Below are 21,400 nucleotides of genomic sequence, written 5' to 3'. Positions count from 1 at the left end.
CAGCACAGTTCAACCCAATTTTATCTGAACCTAGCCTTTTAAGTCCACTAAGCCTCTTCTTCTATTTTATTGAGAAAATCAAGGCCGTCCAATAAAAACATAACAAATTTCCCTCTTCTTTTTTTTTTAATTTTTATTTATTTATGATAGTCACATAGAATGAGAGAGAGAGATGCAGAGACACAGGCAGAGGGAGAAGCAGGCTCCATGCACCGGGAGCCCAACGTGGGATTCGATCCCGGGTCTCCAGGATCGCGCCCTGGGCCAAAGGCAGGCGCCAAACCGCTGCGCCACCCAGGGATCCCAAATTTCCCTCTTCTTTATCTGGATTATATGGTGGGTTAGAGACAAGCTCTCTGGGCACAGGCAGGCTAAAGCTTTCTCTGACACTTGCTAGCTATTGGGCAAGTTCTTCAATCTTCCCATGTTTGCAAAGTGTTTCCTCATTATCAAAAAGGTAGAAAATAATCCTGTTTCGCAGGATTGTTCTGCAGTGTATCCAACACCCTGGGTCTCTCTTTTAGTATGAAATTAAAATGGTATATGAAACTCTTGGTTCTTGGTCTGTATTTAATCATGTGGGCCAAATTATGTGTTTAGTAAATGGTTATTACTATAATTTCTTTGTTTTCTGTGCTAGAAATGTGGAAAAGAATAAGAAAATTAGCAAATTATACTTGATAGAAATGCTTTGTCACCATACTCCCTGTCCAAAACAATTATAATATAATTAGATTTGACAAGAGATTGGCCCATCTCTACCCACCTGAAGTTATCAAGAACATGCTTTGAAACATGGATTTTTATGCACTCTCCCTGACAGTGAATGCCACTGTAGGTGTATATTAAAATATTCGCTATAGTTTTAGTGAGACACTTAAAATGAAGCAATCAGAACAGTAATGGTATGGTTTTCAGCAAGATAAAAACTGAAAATCAATTTTAAATCTTTTAAATATAGGTTATCTTTGTCCTTTTTAATGTCTGCTTTTATATTTTACACTATACAACAATTACTAGCACAAGCATGGACGTATGCAATTTACAAATAAACAGATATGCATTTAGTAGCAGAACATGCTCAGTTTTCACTGATGGGGCCCACTATCAAAGGTTTAGAGAATATAGTCTACACTGACCCCAACCAGTGTTTGCCGAACTCTGGGTTATGTGTTACTTCCTCATAAAGATCTATCTCTCATAGTTCTCCATTTCCAAATGAACATAGTCTGAGCTCCTTAGATGTGTGCAAGGGCTTTCCCAACCCTCTTGTATCCTTCCAGATCATGGCAGGAAACAGATCAACATAGCTGAAGAAAGATTAATACCGACAAAGATGTAGGTGTAGAGAAACCACAGGGTGGTGACATGAAAAGATAAATGAAGTGTCACTCCCCTCAAAGTGAGGAAGGGAGGAAGCACTTACCCTTCCCTAGAAGCAGAGAGACTGTGTGAGGAGATCCTTACAGAACCCATCAGGGGAGAGATGCAGCCGGCTGGAGGCACCAACTCCTTTCTCTCCCTTAGCTGCTCCCTTTTGGTTGAATACAACCCAGAGGGTAGAAACTGATGTGGTTTGTACAGGTCAGCCTCCCATGACACAGAATTGGATGAAGGATGGAGATTGAACTTGGAGAAACCAATGGCAGATACCCAGACCAGTCTCTTTCCAAATTTTTCATCCATTCCTACATTCATTAATTGATGTTTTCCTTTTTTCATTCAACAAATTTCTATCAATCATAGAGTCAGAGATTGATCTGGGCACTACAGGTACAACAGGAACAAGACAGCGTCCCTGCTCCCAGGTCTCACACTACGCTCCTGAGTGTAATGACAGGTCACAATGCATCCCATGTGACATGTGTTATGTGCTATAATAGGGAATACTAGAGGATTTGCTTCTGGGAAAATGGCCCTGAGGGTAGCCTCCTGGAGGAGGTAAGACCTGAAGAGTAAGAAAGGGTCAGCCATACAAACAGGTAGGAGAGAATGTTTCAGAGAAAAGAAGTAGTAAGTGCAGCAGCTCTGAAGAAGAATCGTGCTTACTTATGATGATCTGAGGACAAAAAGGAGCCCACGTAGCTGGTGGTTGTGAAGCAAGACATGGGCTTGGGAAGATGGACAGGGACTGTCTCATGCCAGGCTCTGCCAGCTAAGTTAAGGAAATTGGCCAATGATGCGTCATTGAAGCAAGACAGCACCATGCTCTTTCTGGACTGCTCATGCTATCCCAGTGTTGCCAACTTTTGTGCCTCCGTGCCTTTGCTCATGCAGTTTCCCCCTCCTTAAGACCCACCCTCACTCCTCTCTCCAACAGTCATCCTTTGACCCAGTTTATACGTCATTTCCTGTCTAAAGCTTCCCTGGGTTCGCTGGGGCTTAGTCACTTCCTCTTCCATGCTCCTTTAGCACTTTGTACCTCTCTCACTGCTTTGTCACTCTACGTTTACTGATCTTATCTCTCTCAGGACAGTGAACACTTTGAAGTCAAGGACTACTCTACCTTTTTTGCATCCCCACCTTTCACCCGCCCAACTGAAGACACCAAGTCTTAATCATGTTTATGTCCTCCCTACCCTCCCTCCACCCCTAGTTCACCTGGCCGGGGCGTGCCCCATCAGTAACACTCAGGAATGCATGCCAAATGAATAAAGTTACAGAAAACAGACTTTCCCCTAACTCTGGCTTTAAATAACACAAAAAGTCTGCCCAGAAGAGGCTATCATGATTCCTTAGAACTTCCTGAATGTGGAAAGTAAGAAGACAGCTGGAATCCATTTTGACATTTGGAAGGGATTTTTGTTTGTTTCTTTGTTTAATAGAGCAAAGACATTTAATAAATTACTTAAGCATTTATAACAAGTCATAGTTTAAGTTGGTAAAGTTGCATAAATAGATTTGCCACACATTTTGCAAGCTTGCCTTTCCCAAGAATGCAAGGACAGTGTCTTTTTTTAAAGCTGATTTTATGTCCACACTGCCCTAGCACATAGTAAATGCTTATTGAGTAAGTATGTGAAAGAACAAGAATTAGACCTGTTCTGTCCAAACTGTATCCGTATTGGTGGTGACTTCAAGTCATGCTTAATGTGTGTATTGGTTATGCACAGCTTCATCACACATAATTTCAAAATACAACTGCTTCAAACAACAAATATTTATTATTTCACAGTTTTAAACGATTAGAAATTTGGTGTTTACCTAGAGTTTAGAGGGCACCTTTAATTTATATGAGGGTATCGAAAGATGAATGGATAAAGAAGATGTGGTTTATGTATACAATGGAATATTACTCAGCCATTAGAAACAACAAATACCCACCATTTGCTTCAACGTGGATGGAACTGGAGGGTATTATGCTGAGTGAAGTAAGTCAATCGGAGAAGGACAAACAGTGTATGTTCTCACTCATTTGGGGAATATGAATAATAGTGAAGGGGAATATAAGGGAAGGGAGAAGAAATGTGTGGGAGATATCAGAAAGGGACACAGAACATAAAGACTTCTAACTCTGGGAAATGAACTAGGGGTGGTGGAAGGGGAGGAGGGCGGGGGGTGGGGGTGAATGGGTGACGGGCACGGAGGGGGACACTTGACGGGATGAGCACTGGGTGTTATTCTGTATGTTGGTAAATTGAACACCAATAAAAATTAATTTATAAAAAAAATTATATGAGGGTAATAATAAATAATATTTATCAAGGGCTTACTATATGCCACGCTGTTCTAATACCCCCATGTATTCACTCATTTAATCTTCAGAACGCTTTGAGATATTTATTCCTATTAACCTATTCTGTGATGCAAAACTTTGGGCACAGTGAGGTGAGGTTAACTAACTCAACAAAGGTCACATAGCCCGTAATAGGTAGGCCTGGGATCCAGACTCAGTCCAGCTCCTGCGCCAACTCTTTATCTCTAACAGACTGCCTTCAAAGATAGGAATATAGCAATCATTTACTCGATGAAGGATGAAGGTAATATCATGAAGGCTCCTCCCCCTTGTCATTGTCTTATATGGGTCACTATATCTCTCCAAGAAAGATGATAGACTTGGATAGATCCGCTGTCCCATATGTGCCTGATGGCTGCCCATATTTGATGGTAACATCAATAGCCATGAGTTTCAACTTACCAAATTAGCTCAAAGGAATTTCACTCCAGAGCTCTGACAGCATTAGAATGATTGGATCAAATTGTATCTTATTTAATGTAAAAGATAAAAGGTTCTGTCATTAATCTAAAGATTGCAGCCAGGACCGCTGACTATACCTAAACTCTCAGCATAAAACACTGCTCTCTCAGCCAAAAAAAAATGACAAAAGGGGCTGTCAAACAGTGCTTTTAGGGTGTAAATCTCTTGTAGATGAGGTAAGGACCCCAGCGCTTAGAGGGTCTTTATTGTCTTCCCTTCTCCATCAGGAAAATAGAAAAATATCCCTCTCTCACACAGATATTTTACACTGGGGGACACACATATTTTTTCAATCAAATCAAGCCAGTCAAAGAGTTGAATGAGCAATGGGTCTTGAGCAAGGAGGACTGAGTTCACAGCTCAAACTAGCTGATTCATCTGATTCATCAGAGACACAGCTCTTCACCCCTCTGGGTGTCAACCTCCTCATTATAAGAAAAATAAATTGGATGAGAAATTCTCTATGATCACATCTAGCTCTAAATATTATTGATTCTTAAAAGTACAAGTCCATATAAAATGGTGATAGATTCTATTACACTTTGTAACTGTTTATTAACTGCACGTGATTAAAAATCTCACAAAACAGGTTATGGAAATGTGTCATTCATTAAAGGCCAAACACAATGTCACTTTTGAGAAAGAGAGGTGGCTTCAACCAACCCGAGACCTGCAGAGAATTTCTCATTATTCTCTTCTGTCACATAACAGGGGAACACAGTAAAAGATAAGACAGACTTCCCCTTCCTTCCCCATCTCTCACTCAGCTCTGGTCATGGACTGGGACCCTCCTTCACAGGGTGTGTTTAGGAGCAGAAGTTACAATGGGTCTGGGACTGAGGAAGGCAGGTCTATACTGTGCTTTCTTGGGTATGTGGAGTATGGGTTGGTGGAGTCAGATTTCTTTAAGCTGTCTTGAGAATTGTCATGTCTATTGATTTTTTTTATGTCTATTGATTAACATGGGAAAAATACTGAATGGAACCCTCTAGACATAAAAAGCAGGAAGGTTTAGAGGGGGCTCAGGAAATGGGAGGATTGTTCTTGACACTCCAAGTATGACGTAGCGGAAATGTCACTGTATAGGGAACCTGGTCCCCCAGGTAACTAATTGAAGGGTGCTGTGTAGGTCACCTTAGCTTCTGTTATAAATTAAGAAAGTTGCATTAGATTGTTGGTTTTAAACTAAGTCCTTAGACCAGAGGTGTCTCCTGGAAAAATCAGGTGGGTGAGAAGGACACAGACCCGGGTGGGTCACGCTCTTGACTTTCTATTCCATCTCCTCCATGATCATCTTTGTTTTTACCTGTTTGGTACTGGAGTTGAACAAGAGTTCATTTATTTTTTCTAACTTGTGCTATTATAAAGAATAAAGAGTTTGAATCTTCCTAAACTGGATGACATCACACATCTTCAACTCTTTCTATGAGTCCCCATGAATATGACCAAATAGGCATATACTTGCTAGCTGAATTCATTTTTACTCCCATGTCAAACACTCAAAGTGAATTAAAAGTAATACTTTTGAATGTGGGCTCTTTCTCCTCTTGTCCAACAGTGAATTCAGGAGCTCCTTAACAAAATATCTAAATTATATAAATCACCAGTGTCTTCTCTCCACTGGAAAATAAGGCTGTTCACGGTTTTTGACCCTAAAACTCACGTGACTTGTTCTGTCAACTTTCTCAAATCATTATTCCCCTTCTGCTTCACTATGATAATAATTATTATCATTTTTATTCATGAAGGCTTGGTAGACTCCTGGGATAATCATCTCTAATATCATACATCAGCCTTCCTATCTCCACAATCTGAGCAGAGGTTGGCAGCAGCCTTCCCAATGTTTATTCCACCAAAACATGGCCACTTTCTGATGATGCAGACTTGAGTCTTCAATTTCCTTGGCAACCCAAAGTTGAACTTCACACGGTCACTTAAATCTTCTTTGGGGTAGGAAAGCAAAAGGCCTCATTCTGAACCTGGGAAAGGTTCAGAGATAGTAGGAGGGATGACAGAGCCAAATGAAATTGAAATGAGTAAACAGAGCGCAGTACAGTCTTTGTGCATAGAATAACATGTGAGAAATTGAGAATGCTCCACTATATCACCAGGTGCTGCCATCTGATTTGACTCCACAGCAATTATCCCTATCAGACCTGTGGAATTTGCCCAGTCTACATCAGGCTGTTTTTCTATTCCTAATAGATCCCAGAACAAAACTACATTGACGTCCCAGAAGGCATTTTGGTTGTTATCAACCAGCTTTGATTCAAATATCATGGTGGAAGGAAGCAACAGTAACAACATTGTATTCTAGCTCTTGGAATCCATTCTAAGTTTTAATCACATAGAGAGTTCCCTCTGAAGTTTCGTGCTCATTCCACATTACAATATTTGAAGTCCTATATGCAGTGCCGTGTGTTGGAACATTTATCCAACTCATTCTCTATACCTGAAAAATGCAAAGGGTCAGCAAATACTAGGCCTGCCTGCTGCCACAGCTCCTCCTGCAACCCAGGTGTGCACTTAAAATCGATGACAACATTCTTTTCACTCACTCCAGGTGCAACCTCAAAAGAGTTCTCTGAGCATCCATTAAAAATTAATCATAGACGACAGTTAAGAAGAAACTTATTCCTCACCCTGGGCATACCCTTGGTATTCATGGATTTAACATTTATAATTTCAGCCATTCGGAAGCACCCCTCAAGATCATGATAGCTAGATAACTTGGCTTAGTCCAGGTAATCGAATCACTTATGATGAAAACATCCCTCAGCTGATGAGTGAGCCTAACCCCTCCCACTATCTATAGCTCAACACAAGTTTTGATTTTTCTTCCTCCTGCTTTCAAAAAAAAAGCATTTTATGAGAAAAAATATGGACTATGGTAGCATTTATTAATTTGGAGAGTTCATAAATGCTCCTGTTATTTAAAAATCCACTGTTATAACTACTGATATTAATAGCCATGCATGCCACCCCCCCCCCCAATTCTAAACTCATTCATCCTCTACTGTTATTATGGCAAGCAATGGCATGAATATTCAAACAGTTGTTTGGAACAGAAATATGGAAGCCAAGTTCCAATTACCCTCTTAACTCCCTTTACCCCAATTCATGAAAACATCCCATAGATTCTGTCTCCAAATATATCATGATCTGTTCCCTAACCTTCCACCTCCATTGCCTCCATCTTGGTCCAGGTCATCGTCATCTCTTTGCTAGAATGTTGGTCCTGACTGGTCTCTTCTGCCTCTCCCCACTCTGTTCTCTATTCTGTAGCCACAGAAATCACTTTGGAAAGTGAATCTAATCACGCCATAACACCCCCCTCCAACTCCCTCACCACCAATCACACATTCACATGCACTAACAATCTTTCAGTGTGTGTCCACTGTATACTCTATGTGCTGGCCTGCAACAAGATAAGGAATGTACATCAGAACATAAACACAAAGCAGCACACTCCTTTTTTCATTGAGCAAGTCGTGCTACGTGTGTGTGTGTGTGTGTGTGTGTGTGTGTGTATAAGCTCAGTAAGACGTGTTCCAGGTGACATAGTTGATTTACACTTGCACAAGCCCTTTTCTTATCACAGACAGGTAGCAGTTGGCAGGCTAGTAGCTTACTTTCAGACCACAAGCTGAATAGCCCGGGCTTCCCAACCCCAAATAAGGAGGCTCCTGCCTGTCTCTCAGACTTGAATTTGAGTCCTTCTTCCTCTGATCCAGCCACAATGCACTCCTTTTGGGTTCTAGACATAATCCTGTTGTCCTAGAGAGGTAATCCCTTAACCACCACCTGTCCTATAGACTTTGAACTTGATTTCCTCAGCTGGGAATGCCTTTTCCCTGGCTTTTTATTTAAATGATACTCAGGCACCTCCTTCCCGGAACACCTATACAAAACTTCCTCTTTATTCCTCATCACTAGTTAGTCTCCAACTTGACACCATTTCTTGTCCATCTGTAAGTCAATATTTATGTATGTTGAGCTGCTGCTTGTTTAGTCCTTTCTAGACTAGAAACTCCATGAAGACAGAGCCTCCATGGGTTTCTCTGGTTTCACTACTCAGAGAACCACTGCTCTGAGCATGACACATCCCTCCGGTGTGTTATGGTGGATGGGAGCTTCGAGAATACATGGCCAGCCATGCTGACACTCCAAGATGTTAATTTATTTCTTCAAGGCCTCCCAGGATCATTTGCAAAATCAGAGTAAGACGTAGATTCTTACACTCAGGTTACCCAATCTCTAAAGCCACATGTCTCTCACTTTATCATCGCAACAAGTCTCAGCTAGTTTGAGGTTAGGCAACTTATAAAGGAGAGACAGAATTGCTTCATGTGAGTAAACAATTCATTATCCTCACTTAGGATTTTCTCACCCTGAGTCACTGCAATGTTTTCATGTGCATTTACATCACTGACATTCTCCTTAGAGACCCCATCGTATAATAGCTGACATTTATAAAGCAGCCAAAAATTCAGATGCCAAACACTGAAGCCTCCCTGGGGAACAAGACTACTCAGACCCACCTTCATGGAGCTTATGGTTCAGTGAGAAACACAGGCAGTAATCAAGTAATAAACATAAGGAGTGGTGGGTGGAGAGAGCACAGTGCTACAGGAGCACAACACAGGACACTAACAGTTCTTAGGGGTGGGGGAGGATTGACATCTGAGGGTGGATAAGGAGCAAATCATGGGGGCAGAGGAGTGACTCTGGCAGCAGGAGGCTGGAAACGGCCAGGGAAACAGAAAAGGCTTGGAAAGTTAAAGTCCGGTGGGGTTGGACTGCAAACCAATGGGAAGGAGAAGACAGGAACAAGGCCAGTGGGGAGCCAAGAGCCACATGTTACATGGCACAGCAAGGAACCTGGACTTTACCCCTTTATGCTAGGGCTTGATATGCAACACTCCCTATCTCCAAACATCTTATCTTTAAATTATTTACAACAATATTGGGCATGAAACATTTGTTAAGTACATGTTAGGGACTATTAGAGGTTCATGAAAGAATATGAAGCAATGGAAGAAAAAAAAACTGAGACAATGTTAACATCACGGGAAGAAAAACTGCAGAGAAAAGGACCCAGAATCCATACACTATGTGGCTCAGCTATGAAGAAGATTTATGTGTGTGTATGTGTGTGTAGCACTAAAAAGGATTTTACCAAATATGTGATATAACTCTCAACTTCTGAGAGATTGCTAGGCAGTCGGTAGATAATATCTAAACTTGGAAAAATCAAGAAATATCTGTAAAAACAGATACTATTTATTAATCATTATATAGAAATATGAAAGTAAATACCAGAAAAAGGAGTTGAAAGATTTGTAAGCAGTTACTTCCCAGGTAAAGAACCAGAAAAGGGAAATGAGGTGGGCTAAGGCACAGCTGGGCACTGTTCTTATTTTATTATAATCCTTGTCTATGTATTACTTTGTTATTTTTATGATTATAAGCTAGGTCTATGTGTGACTTTTTGACAGAAGAATAAACTAAGCACACACACACCCCCAGCCCTAGCGAATACTAAAAAGAATGGAGAGAGGCAGTCATGATGCTTCCTACTGGCCTTCTCGCAGATTCTGTTCCTGAGTCATTTCACTGTCCAGACTTGCCTGGTTTCCTAAACCAATCAAGTCGGCAGCAGGAACAAAAACATGTTCTCCTTTTGTTGGACATGTCATGTGTTGGGCTTCCAGGCAACTTTTGGACTTGTGGTATTAGAAATAACGAGAGCTGCCTGCTTGGATTCCCAGTTGACTCTGTCTAATGAGATCCTGAGCACAGACCAGGGCCCCAGTGAAGGGAATCCTTTGGGAGTTCCAGAGCTCTCCGGGTCTGCAGAGGAAGCCAGGACGTGGAGGGAAGCTTGAACCCCATGCACAGGGAAGCAAGCTCCAGAGGCGGAGCACCTACTCTCTGATTTGGTTGACTCATTCCCTCATGGGAAGGATTCACGCAATGCTGAAGTGTTACATCTCATTACTTCATGCCCCACTCGCTGGAGACGTGTGGTGCTTAACAAGGACAAAATGCAAACTAGTTTTTATTACCTATGAAGGACAAAATAGTGAGAGAAAGGCCATAATCGAAACAATCTATTGCAGACGGGGAAGCTGTTTTTAAGTATTTTCAAGGACTCTAGAAGGACCCCTTTTACTGACAATGTTGGTTAAAAACCATTATTATGTATTAAAGCAATTCCCCCAATTTTCTCTACCAGACAAAATTTTATCAGGCTACTTTCAGGGACTAGATATACTTGAAAGAAAAAAAAAGTGTTAAAATGTTTTGTAGATGAGAATTTTTACTTCTTCAGAATAAGTTTTACAATTGTAGTGTTCTACATTAAGTGTTATGTATCCTAACGCAATTTCTCCACACTTCAAGTCAACGAGGATACTTATCTCTTTGGTGTGTAGAGTGTTTTTTGTTTTTTATTTTTATTTTTTACTAAAAATTGAATGTTTTCCCAAAACAAATGCCAACTATTTCCTCATTATATGTTAAAAGGATAACTTCCATGTAAGTGACTGTTCATGTCAAATGTTATTAAATACAAACAGCATAATAACTAAAAATAGCTCAAATATTCTAGCTACATCTTGTCAACAATCTTGCTCTAGCCAAGTTCCCCATTAATTGCACCATCTATATTTTGGGAAGGACAGAACCTAACTGTTTCCAAACAAAATTTCAAGCCTGCATAGGATTTCCTTCCTCTGGTTGGTTTCAGTTAAATGAATTAATCTTTTAAAAGGAGAATGCAGAAAGAGAGTCTCCTCCAAAAAACTCACTTTACATTTGCATTTTATCAAGGGCTTTAATTATAAAGTTGCCTGGGTAATTTTTGTTACAGTCATCTTTGGAGAAATTTCAATTTTTTAGGGCATTACTTTCATCTTTTGCCTTATTTGTCCATACATTTTGGACAAATAGAAAACAGTAAATGCCAACTTAAGAAAAGATATTTAGTGCTACAAGGATCTGAAAGCAAAGCCAAAAGAATTTTCTAATGCACTTCAAGCAATATTGTATTAAAAAAATTTATTCAATCACCTTTTCTTTTTTTTTAAGATTTATTTATTTATTTATTTATTTATTTATTTATTTATTTATGATAGACAGAGAGAGAGAGAGAGAGACAGGAGGAGGGAGAAGCAGGTTCCATGCCAGGAGCCTGATGCAGGACTCGATCCCAGGACTCCAGGATCGCGCCCTGGGCCAAAGGCAGGCACTAAACCGCTGAGCCACCCAAGGGTCCCCCAATCACCTTTTCTAAAGTAAGAAATCCAAGTTACTTATGTAAGATACTGAGTAGACATTTTCTGAGTTAGTGAATGTTACTTAATCAATTTTTCTAGTACCCTTTCAAAAGGCACCAAAATTTTAAAATTCAAAACATAGTTTATGGATATCTGGGGAATATGAACAAGTGTAGGATCCAGTTCTTACTCCCTAAATTGAATTGGGAGAAATCATCTTATTGTGAGCATTTTGTCTGAACTGTACTAGAATTCTCCATTAATAAGGCACAACTCAGAGGAATTTCAATGATGTTAATGTGAACAATTAAAGGCATCAAAGTGGCAGAAAGAGAAGAGTAGTAATGGGAACAGATCTGCACTGGATCCTGGTGTTTTACCAGTGAAATGTCCTTAAAATGGGATCCTTAAAAGATGCATCCTACTCAGTGATTTCTGTAATTAAGCATACTATGCTTTATATAAATTTGTATTTAATCCTTACAACCTTTTGAAGGAGATCCTCTAGATAGTCCCCTTGTACTATCTAGAAGAAAAAGAGCAAAAGAAAAAAAAAAGAGGGCAATAATTTGCCCAAGATCATGTGCATTATTGAGTGGCAAAGTCAGGAATTAAATCATGGCAGTTTGGCTCCAGTACATGTGCTTGAACAAACATGTGTAGAGTGTTTACACCATTTTGTTTTAAATATAATTATGCATCACAGAAACACAGCTCTGCATGGAAAAAAAGGTGTGTGTGTGTGTGTGCACATACACGTGTAGTTATTGCCATTACAGATGTCTTCTCTGGATGGTAAGATGGAATGATTTTTTTTCTTATTATTATATGAATTTATAATTTGTAATTATAATGGTTGTATACTGTTTATGTAATAAAATAAATACGAAATATTATTTCAAAAATAAAATTAAATGGTAGCAATTCAAGTTGATTTATTTAATGACTAAATGAAGACAAGGGAGGGGTACCTGGGTGGCTCAGTGGGTTAAGCATCAGACTCTTGGTTTCGGCTCAGGTCATGATATCAAGGTTATGAGATTGAGCCCTGTGTCGGGCTCCACACTAGGTATGAAGCCTGCTTAAGATTCTCCTTCTCCCTCTGCCCAACCCCACTCACACACACACAAGCTACCTCTCTCTCAAAAATACATAAAAAGTTTTAAAAAGACTAACCTTAAGAAAATAAAGACATAGGATTCTATTCTCCTATTTTAATAATAATAATAATAATAATAATAGCTGTTTAATAATAAAATATGGGCAGCCTAGATGGCTCAGTGGTTTAGCGCCTGCCTTTGGCCCAGGACGTGATCCTGGAGACCCAGGATCGAATCCCACATCAGGCTCCCTGAATGGAGCATGCTTCTCCCTCTGCCTGTGTCTCTGCCTCTCTCTCTCTCTCTGTCATGAATAAATAAATAAAATCTTTAAATAATAATAATAATAATATATAAAAATAGCTGTTTGGGGGAGTTTTTCAGGATTAACACTGCCAAGTCCTGTATCTGCACCATCTCATTTAGTCCACACAATTTTTTTTTACATAGGTGTTGTTATTTATCACCCTTCCTTTACAAATGATGAAAATGAGACTCAGAGGGTTTATCCCAGGTCCCGTAACTATAAGTGGCAAAACTAACATCTGAAGCCAATCTCCAGAGCTTCAACTAGTAACTGCTCCAGCTGCAGTCTCTCCTGTGAGACAGGAGTGCTGGCTGGGAAGAGAAGGTACTTCCGTTCCAGGCATTTCCATGCTCTGGATTCGGAGACTGAGACATGTAGAGGAATTGGTGTCAGTCTCAATTCAAAGCTAGACAGTTGGAGTCTTTCTCTCAACTCATGTCTTAAGTAGAAAAAAATGAAAAGCCATTTTAAAGGTCTCTTGATTCAGGAAGAGGATTCTCACTAATCTTGAGTATTTTGTGAACATAAAACACTGAGATAGCCAAAATACTTGTCATTGTGTTATGATAAATTTTGTTTGATTTTCATAAAATAAAATACAGAACCTGAGGTTTTAAAAAATATTTCCACAATCCAGGGGCACCTGCATGGCTCAGTGGTTGAATGTCTGCCTTCGGCTGAGGTTGTGACCCCGGGGTCCCAGGATTGAGTTCCGCATCGGCTCCCTGAAGGAGCCTGCTTCTCCCTCTGCCTATGTCTCTGCCTCTCTCTGTGTGTTTCTCATGAATAAATAAATAAAATCTTTAAAAATTTTTCCATAATTTAAATTGTTCTGAATTCCAATTACAAATGGGAAACAGAATTTAATGTATGTTTTGGCTAAGATCCTATATTTGAAGCATTATCTGAATCACCTAAGCATCCAATAAGAGAATACTATGATTCTAAATAACCAAAAGGATGAGTTTAAGAGGAGCCAGTTTTTTATTATTATCCCAGAAAAAATAATTATGGAAGTTTAGATATGTAACTGCATATGGATTTTGAATAAATTATCATGAGACATTAATTTTGAAATTTAAGAAATGACTCATAAGACCTGTTCATCTAACTTTTGACAATATGTATAAAAGCATGGATGATTTTCAATCAACCTGATGTTAACAGATTCTTGGATTCCACAGATAATATGCTTCCAGAACGTTGGTGGAGGGGTTCTCTGAGGTTGTAGTGGCAATGGCGTATATGATTACCGAGCGATTATTAACATATTCTGATATTTTGTTTCACTTGTAGTGATGTTTAACTAAATAAATATCTCCTGAAGCTAATTGTTAAGAGGTGACAAAAATCACCGCCTTGCTCACCACCTAGTTCTTCAGACAGGATGCAAATGCAGCTTAAGACAATTCTTTCCAAGTGAGAGTTTTGTGAACTACTGAAGACATTTCCTCCTAAGAGCAATTTAAAATATTTCAAAGCTTGCTTATTAAGAGGGAATCTCACTTCTTACAGAGGCTTAATTTCATCAAACTCTACATTTCATGTTTTTATCCCCCAGTGGATTACTTAGACTGGTTTACTTCCCAGTACACAGGGAGAATTGTTCATCCGCACTTCTGTAGTATTGGACAGCACTGTGATACATTTCAAGCCCTAACCACATGTGCATGTTAAAAATAATTATATACTGCCTATCACCCCATAATAGCACTGTCTAGTGGACCCATTAAATTGTTCCTAGGTCTTCCTGTGGCACAGAATCTATCAAGCTCTTTGCTTCCTGCTGGAAGGGTCTGAAAAGCCAAGAGACATTTTCCCTTTTTTTCCTCTCCCCGCTCTCAATCATCCTTCCTACATTTAGCTGAGTTCCTAATTCCTTTTGCTTCTTTAGGAGAAAAAAGCGAAACGGCTGTCACAGGCAAAGGCGGTCTTGCTTGCCCTTTCATCTCCAGGCAGATGAATCAATAAAATATGAAGACAAAAGTGCTCCATCTTCTGGCCGAGGATGAATGTTCACCAGCAAATATTCCCAGTTGTAAAAGGAAGCATTTCATCTCAGGGGCCAGATCCTGGAGACAATTATTGATGAATCCTCCAATACCATCAAGAATAAAACAGCCTTCTCCCCGTCTCAGACTTAAAAGAGTTTTCTTCCAATCTTGTTCTCTTTTGTCCTTCATTCATATCTACCAACCCAAGCCAGCTATCAGTGTGGTAGGCTTGGCATAGGACAAATGTGCCCCTCCTTGTCCCTTCGTTCCCAGCACAGATTACTTAACCTTGGGAATCCCCAGTCCCCTCATCTGCACAGGAGGTTTCTACCTTCTTTGTAATTGTGAGGACTAAATAAAATAAGATTTGTAACATACTGAACCCCACATCTTGCATAGAGGAGCACTCAATACATGTGAGTCGCTCTGATTATAATTATTACTGCGACATTTTTTTTCTTTCACTGTCTCCCTTCAATTCAATACAAATTTTTCAACCTTCCTAGGGCCAAGATGCCAAGTGCAGTGGTAGGATTTTTTTTCATTTGTTTTTATTTAAGTTCGATTTGCCAACATATAGTATAACACCCAGTGCTCACAGTAGGATATTTTTTAATGGAGCCTCTGCCTTCAACAAAGTAATAGTCTGCCTGTAGTCACAAAGAAGACCTCAAATGACTTTGATACAAGTGGAGGTATGGTACATGGCAAAAAGGGCTACCAAATGTTCCAAGACTGTGCTCTCCAACTGGACTGTGTGCACCAATCACACGTGGATCCTGTTAGCTGGTTTTGATTCAGTAAGTCTAGGGTAGGGCCTGAGTTTCTGTATTTCTTTTATCTCTTTCTTCCTTTCTTGCTTTCTTTCTTTCTTTTTGAGAGAGAGAGAGCCCGGGCACACATGAGTGGGGGAAGGGCAGAGGTAGAGAGACAGAATCTCAAGCAGACTCCATGCCCAGTGCAGAACCCAGTGCAGAGCTCAATCTCACAACGGGATCATGGATCTCACAATGGGATCATGACCTGAGCTGAAATCAAGAGTCGGACTCTTAACCAACTGAGCTACCCAGGCACCCCAGATTTTGCATTTCTAATAAGCACACAGGTGGTGCTGTTGCTGCTGCTGGTCTGAGGTCTACTCTTTAAGCAACAAAGTTCTGGGATACTGTGTATGATATAAACAGGGTTTGTATTTAGCTCATGTACATTAGCATAGCTGTACTGGTTTCTTAAAATGCTGGATACCCTCTGATAGGCCATGATCCGTGACAATCCTATTGTTAAGTCACTCATTGACTGTCACCCTGGATACAAATACTACAGTACGCTGGTGGACAGCACAGATGTCACATTTGGTTTTAAGGCAGCATACATGGTATTTAAGGACAGCCTTGAAAGATTAGCCAGATTTTATTTATTTCTACTTGCTTGCATAATATACTCACTTTCCCCTTCCCAAACACCATAGTCACTGTTCATTTGGAATGTGAAGTACCTTCTTATAATTTCCTTTAAAAGAGTGTTCCTCTGAACCATTAGACGTCTTTGGAACAGTAATGTCCCAGTGGTTTTTCCCATGTTCTTATGACTTCATTGTAGCTGTTTCTGGCTTTGAAATGAAATTAAACAATAAAAATGTACAGAGGCATCCAATATGTTTGAGATAAAATCAGGGTCTCTCCCAAGCTGAGGCCAGTCGGTTAGTGTGTTCTGGTGGCCCAATACCCACTCTTGACTTGGATACCAATTTTTAATTGGGGGCTTTCACATATAAATCTAGATGCCCAGCTTGGAATATTGGGAAACGCAGCTGCCCAGAGACCAAATTCACACTCAGACTTCTTCAAAGTCTCCATACACCAGGCAAATCTCATTGTCTTTCACACCATGCACTTCACTCTCTCCTACAACTCAGCCTATGTAGGTATTTGAGTTTATGATTCCATCTTCCCAAAGTCCAGGAGTCATTTTGATTTAGAAAAAAAAAAAAATATATATATATATATATATATATATATATATCATGTGTCACTAATGATATACAACCACTCACACATGGTGATTTTCAGAATACAAGGACAACTAGCTTTTTTCTGGGAAAATAAATCTTAATATAATAATCAGATCAACTTTAAAGCATTAGCTTTATTCGTTCACAGTCTTCATCTTTAATCCATGATTTCAGTATTTGGTTCCAATAGTTTCTTTCTTTCCTTCCCTCTTGTGGATGTGAAAGGGAATCTGAGTAAGGAGAAAAAGGGTAAACCAAGGAATCAATACCCCATTTCATGAGCAAAACATTTCTAAAGGTTATGCTAGCAACTTTGTGAGCCACTAGAGAATTCACATAAAGTAAAGAAACCAGAAAAAAAGTGTGAGACTTTCCCTAGCCTGGGTTCTCTACTCTCAGAATTTTATTACCCACTGGATAAAACCTGCATAAATCACTTTGGTTTCTTATGTCTCATTTGCGCCTTGTGAGAGCTCACAAAATAGAGAGAGGGAGAAAAAAAGACTAAAGAAAATATTTTTGAGTCATTGAAAAGCATTTCAGATTGTCAATAATAGATATAGATTTAAATTAAGGCCCTATTTACCCACTTAAAATATATTGAGTTTTTTTTTCCCTTCCATATTTAAAGGTAGTCAAAAACTACAAAACTGTATCAATACTAAGAAGACAGAGCTCTCTGATTTCTCTCAGATACAAAAAGTTTTCCAGTGTTCTCAAATTTTCAAAATAGATGACTCTTCTCTAGCAAAAGTGTTGCACAATTTGAAAAAACAGGCTTCCAGGGAAGACAAGCTAAAAAAAAAAAAAAAAAAAAAAAAAAAAAAAAAAAAAAAAAGCAGCTTCTTTTAACATAGCTTCAAAACACACCACTGCCTCACTATCTGACTGGACAGCCGATGCGCTGGAGGAAGCTGGCTCGTTTCAACGTTAGAAGGTAGCATGACCCCTGGGCCAATATCCGGCCCCATTTAAAATCTATAGATTCATGACTTTACTATATGTGGCCTGAGCACAGGAGTTTGGAGTCCACAGCCCTCTGAATGTGTGGGACTCTGCTCAGCTCACTGGCAAGCCCTGTGCCCCTTACCTTATCGAAAGGCCAGACACAGTGAAGGCCACCTCCCAAGGTTGTTGGAAAGATCCAGTCAAGAGATTGGAAGTATCTGTACGATGGAGAAGAGCAATACAAAAGTAAGACATGATGTGATGAGTAAAACGTTTAGCATAGTGCCTGACACGTGTGTCCTCTTGGTTAAAAAAAAAAAAAAAAAGGTCCTCAGATCTGTGGTTCTACACTATCATGAACTTCTTGGTCATGAGCTACAGAGACTATTTACACTGTTGGCCTTCTTTCCATTCACTACTTATCCCAACCCTAATACCCCTGGAAACGGCTGAAATACAGAACAGACTTGGTCTTGCTAGTACTCTTACCGAAAGGTTATCCAAGACAGATGCTTAATTAATGGAGGACAGCATTTAATATTAAATGGCCCATAGGATAACCAGAGTGCTACCTTAAAGGGGTACCATATAGATGCTGAAATGCAAAGTGCTCTTCGAAATCCCAGCCACTGGGGGTTCTTAGGCTCGCAAACCAGGGGAAAAGGAGGGACTCTTTCCTAGAAGAGCATCACCAATGAGTCCTTCTGCTTCAGCAACCCGTCTCTCCCTCTCCCCGACTTGACCCTTCTCAGCACACGTCCTGCTGTATGCCTGCCTCCTTGGCTTTTTCTCACCTTCACCATGGACAGACTTCCAGCCTCAGAAGACTGATTCCTCTCTCCCTTGTCGCTTCCTGCTCTCCAGTCAAATGACAAGGTGATATTTCTCCATTTCTTGACATGACTTAGATCACACGACACCTACATGTATCAGGGGTGTTATGGATAAGTTGTCACTTCCCTCGTCCTGCCAATGTCAGGTGCACTGCACACTGGTCGGGTGCCTATTGTATACGAGGCACTGGTGAATACAAAGCTAAATAACTTTCTGTCTGAGCAGCTTACAATATCTAAGGCATCTGTGTCATTTTCTCATGTATAAAAAGGTGTATCATATTTTTAAAGTATAATTATATTTTGCAGGAGTGCAAAAGGGAGTGCAAAATTGTCTCCTTGCTGGTTTCTCCATCACTTTCTAGCCCTTTACCTCTCTTTATCTTACTTTATTACCTTACCTCCTATATTCCCTGACATGTTACATATCTACCTTTTTGGTTATTTATCAGTAGCTATTTTCAACTCCCAGAATGTAAATCCCGCATGAGGGACTTTTTTCTTTTTCACTGCTATGCCCCAGCCCTTGCAACATGACCTGGCACAGAGAAGGCCCTCAATAAAAATTTGTTGAAAGCAAGTCTTCCAGAAAAAGTGGTCTTTGAGTTGGGCTTTGACCAGTGAGAAGGGCCTCAATAATTGAGAAATGGGGAAAAGAATATTCCAGCAGGAGGCTTCAGCAAAAACAAAGAGGTTTCTAAGTACAATCTAAATAAGGTAATAAAGTGGTTTTAAACAGAGACATGAAAAGTTATAGTGGAATTTAACTATTTAACTAATCTTAAGAAAGAAAACAATGTTTGCAACAGTATTGTGATTTAGACATTTCAGTGACATTCATGGGCCAATCTAAGTAATTTTAGAGCAATCCAGGTGCCGAACGGATAACCTGCAATGTAGAGATATATGTATTACTAATACAGAGAACAGATTGAATCCAGGAAGTAGGAGAGCTAGGGAGGAGAAGGAGAAAGGAAGGAATGAGAAAGGCAGGGGGAAGGAAGAAAACCAGACACTTGCCATGGCCTGCAGAAAGTCCTTTCCTTGTATTTCATGAATTTATTTCCAAGAAACCGTGTTCCATTCCTGCAGACCCTGCCTTCCTGACCCCACACTTGGGGGCTGCTGTCCTGGATTTGGATTCTTGGTGACAGTCCTGCATTAGAGCAAACAGATGGGAGGTTTGAGGGGAGGCGTTTTATCAGGAGGCTTTGACATTCTGCCACAAGTTTCCAGCATCGATAGAAATCTCATTCAATTCCAGAAAAAATCCAATAGCATCACCAACAGGGGTGATTAATGGGTATGAGGAGGAACAACATTGTATCCTATTTCCGCACACCTCCTTCTCCTTGTGGCAACCTAATGGTGTTTTGTTAAGGAACAAGGTTTACAGCTTTCCAAATAGTATTTATCTGAAAGGTTTATATCCAGATCATTCCTCTGGAAGCTCGTGGCCTTGCTGGGAATCTTTGTCTGCCATACTGCTCCTACTCGCCCTGAATTGGCTGTGACCTCAAGCCTCTGTCTTGCTTCAAGTCAAAGGTAAGTCTCTCTTCAGTGCTACAGATGACTGCACCAGCTCCCCAGGGAACCTCAGCAGCCAGGACGTAGCCCAGGTGAAGTGCCTCCCCAATCTTTGGGTCCAGCTTTCAGCCACGTTGTCCCAGCCTCTTTTCTGGTATGGAATTTAAAACTCACTACATCTCAGTTGCCTTGAGAGGGAGGTTTCCATTGTCCTCACCAGGGAGAGGGAGAGGATTTGGAGGAACTATGTGGAGGAATAATTCATCCAAACTCACCGAGTCTTCATTCTTGAAAGCAGATAGTAAAGACTGTGAAATTCAGAGCCAACTGGAAATGCCCACTTGGCCTCTACAACTCTAAAATAATAAAAACCCTCAGGGAAGACTGCCTTGCTCATTAGTTGCCTGACAAAACAGACTAACACGACAATTCCAGGAATTTGGATATTGAACTTACCAACCATCCACCCACCCCGGGGAGGCCAACCCACAATAGTGCCTGCAATCCAACTGGGTGATGCGGGTTAGACCAACTCTGGGAACATTTTCAATGCTTAAAAAAGAGCCCAAGGGGGACCAAACAGAGAATGTGGTAAAAGGGGCCATTGACTTTTTCTTTTTTTTTTTCCGTTCATCATCCTCTTGAAATAAAAATGGATTTTTTTCTTCCTTTCTTTCTTTTTTTTTTTTTTTTTAAGTGCAAGCTAGAGAATAAGCACTTCCATTCTTGCAACCCGGCCAGGTCTGGGATGAAAGCAAGTCCTTCTGAAAAAGGATGAAACAGCGGCACACAAACCATGTAGGGGAGAAAGGGTTGGAAGATGAAAACTCTCTTCGTGTCGTCAAAACAAAAACTTGATCAAAGCGCACACCTCCCAGTCTTGAAACACGGTATAGAGATTTCAGTGTGGAGAACAAAAGACTTGGGAAGGGAGAATGAAAACAAAGGAATGGCCAAGAGAAACAGAGAGAGGGGGTGAAACAATGACATTCTTCCAAGACCAGGAAGGAAATTCATCCCAGAAATAAAGGGCACAAAAGAAAGACAAGTGCAGAACAGAAATAGAAAGTGCCTGTGACACGTCGGGCCAGGAAGCCGGTATGACAATATTTTCTCATGGAACGACATTCTATTTCATCACCATATGCTCTAGGAAAACCCAATATGTTCCTGACAGACTTCTAACATTTTTTTCCCCACGA

The 21,400-nt window shown here is 40.2% G+C and overlaps 1 long non-coding RNA gene across 1 annotated transcript; it reads right to left on the bottom strand.

The window, feature by feature from the left end:
• Positions 1–17,004: 17,004 nt before the first annotated feature.
• LOC129516958 (uncharacterized) lies at positions 17,005–18,055 on the bottom strand. Its single transcript, XR_008665906.1, has 2 exons — positions 17,981–18,055; positions 17,005–17,120 (listed from the first exon to the last, which is right to left on the bottom strand). It is a non-coding gene; the product is annotated as an uncharacterized LOC129516958 (long non-coding RNA).
• Between the last annotated feature and the right edge of the window lie 3,345 nt (positions 18,056–21,400).

This window comes from Nyctereutes procyonoides, unplaced genomic scaffold (genome assembly GCF_905146905.1).
Source record: "Nyctereutes procyonoides isolate TBG_1078 unplaced genomic scaffold, NYPRO_anot_genome, whole genome shotgun sequence".
In the NCBI taxonomy this organism is placed as follows: Eukaryota; Metazoa; Chordata; class Mammalia; order Carnivora; family Canidae; genus Nyctereutes; species Nyctereutes procyonoides.
This window is presented reverse-complemented; position numbering and strand designations above follow the sequence as displayed.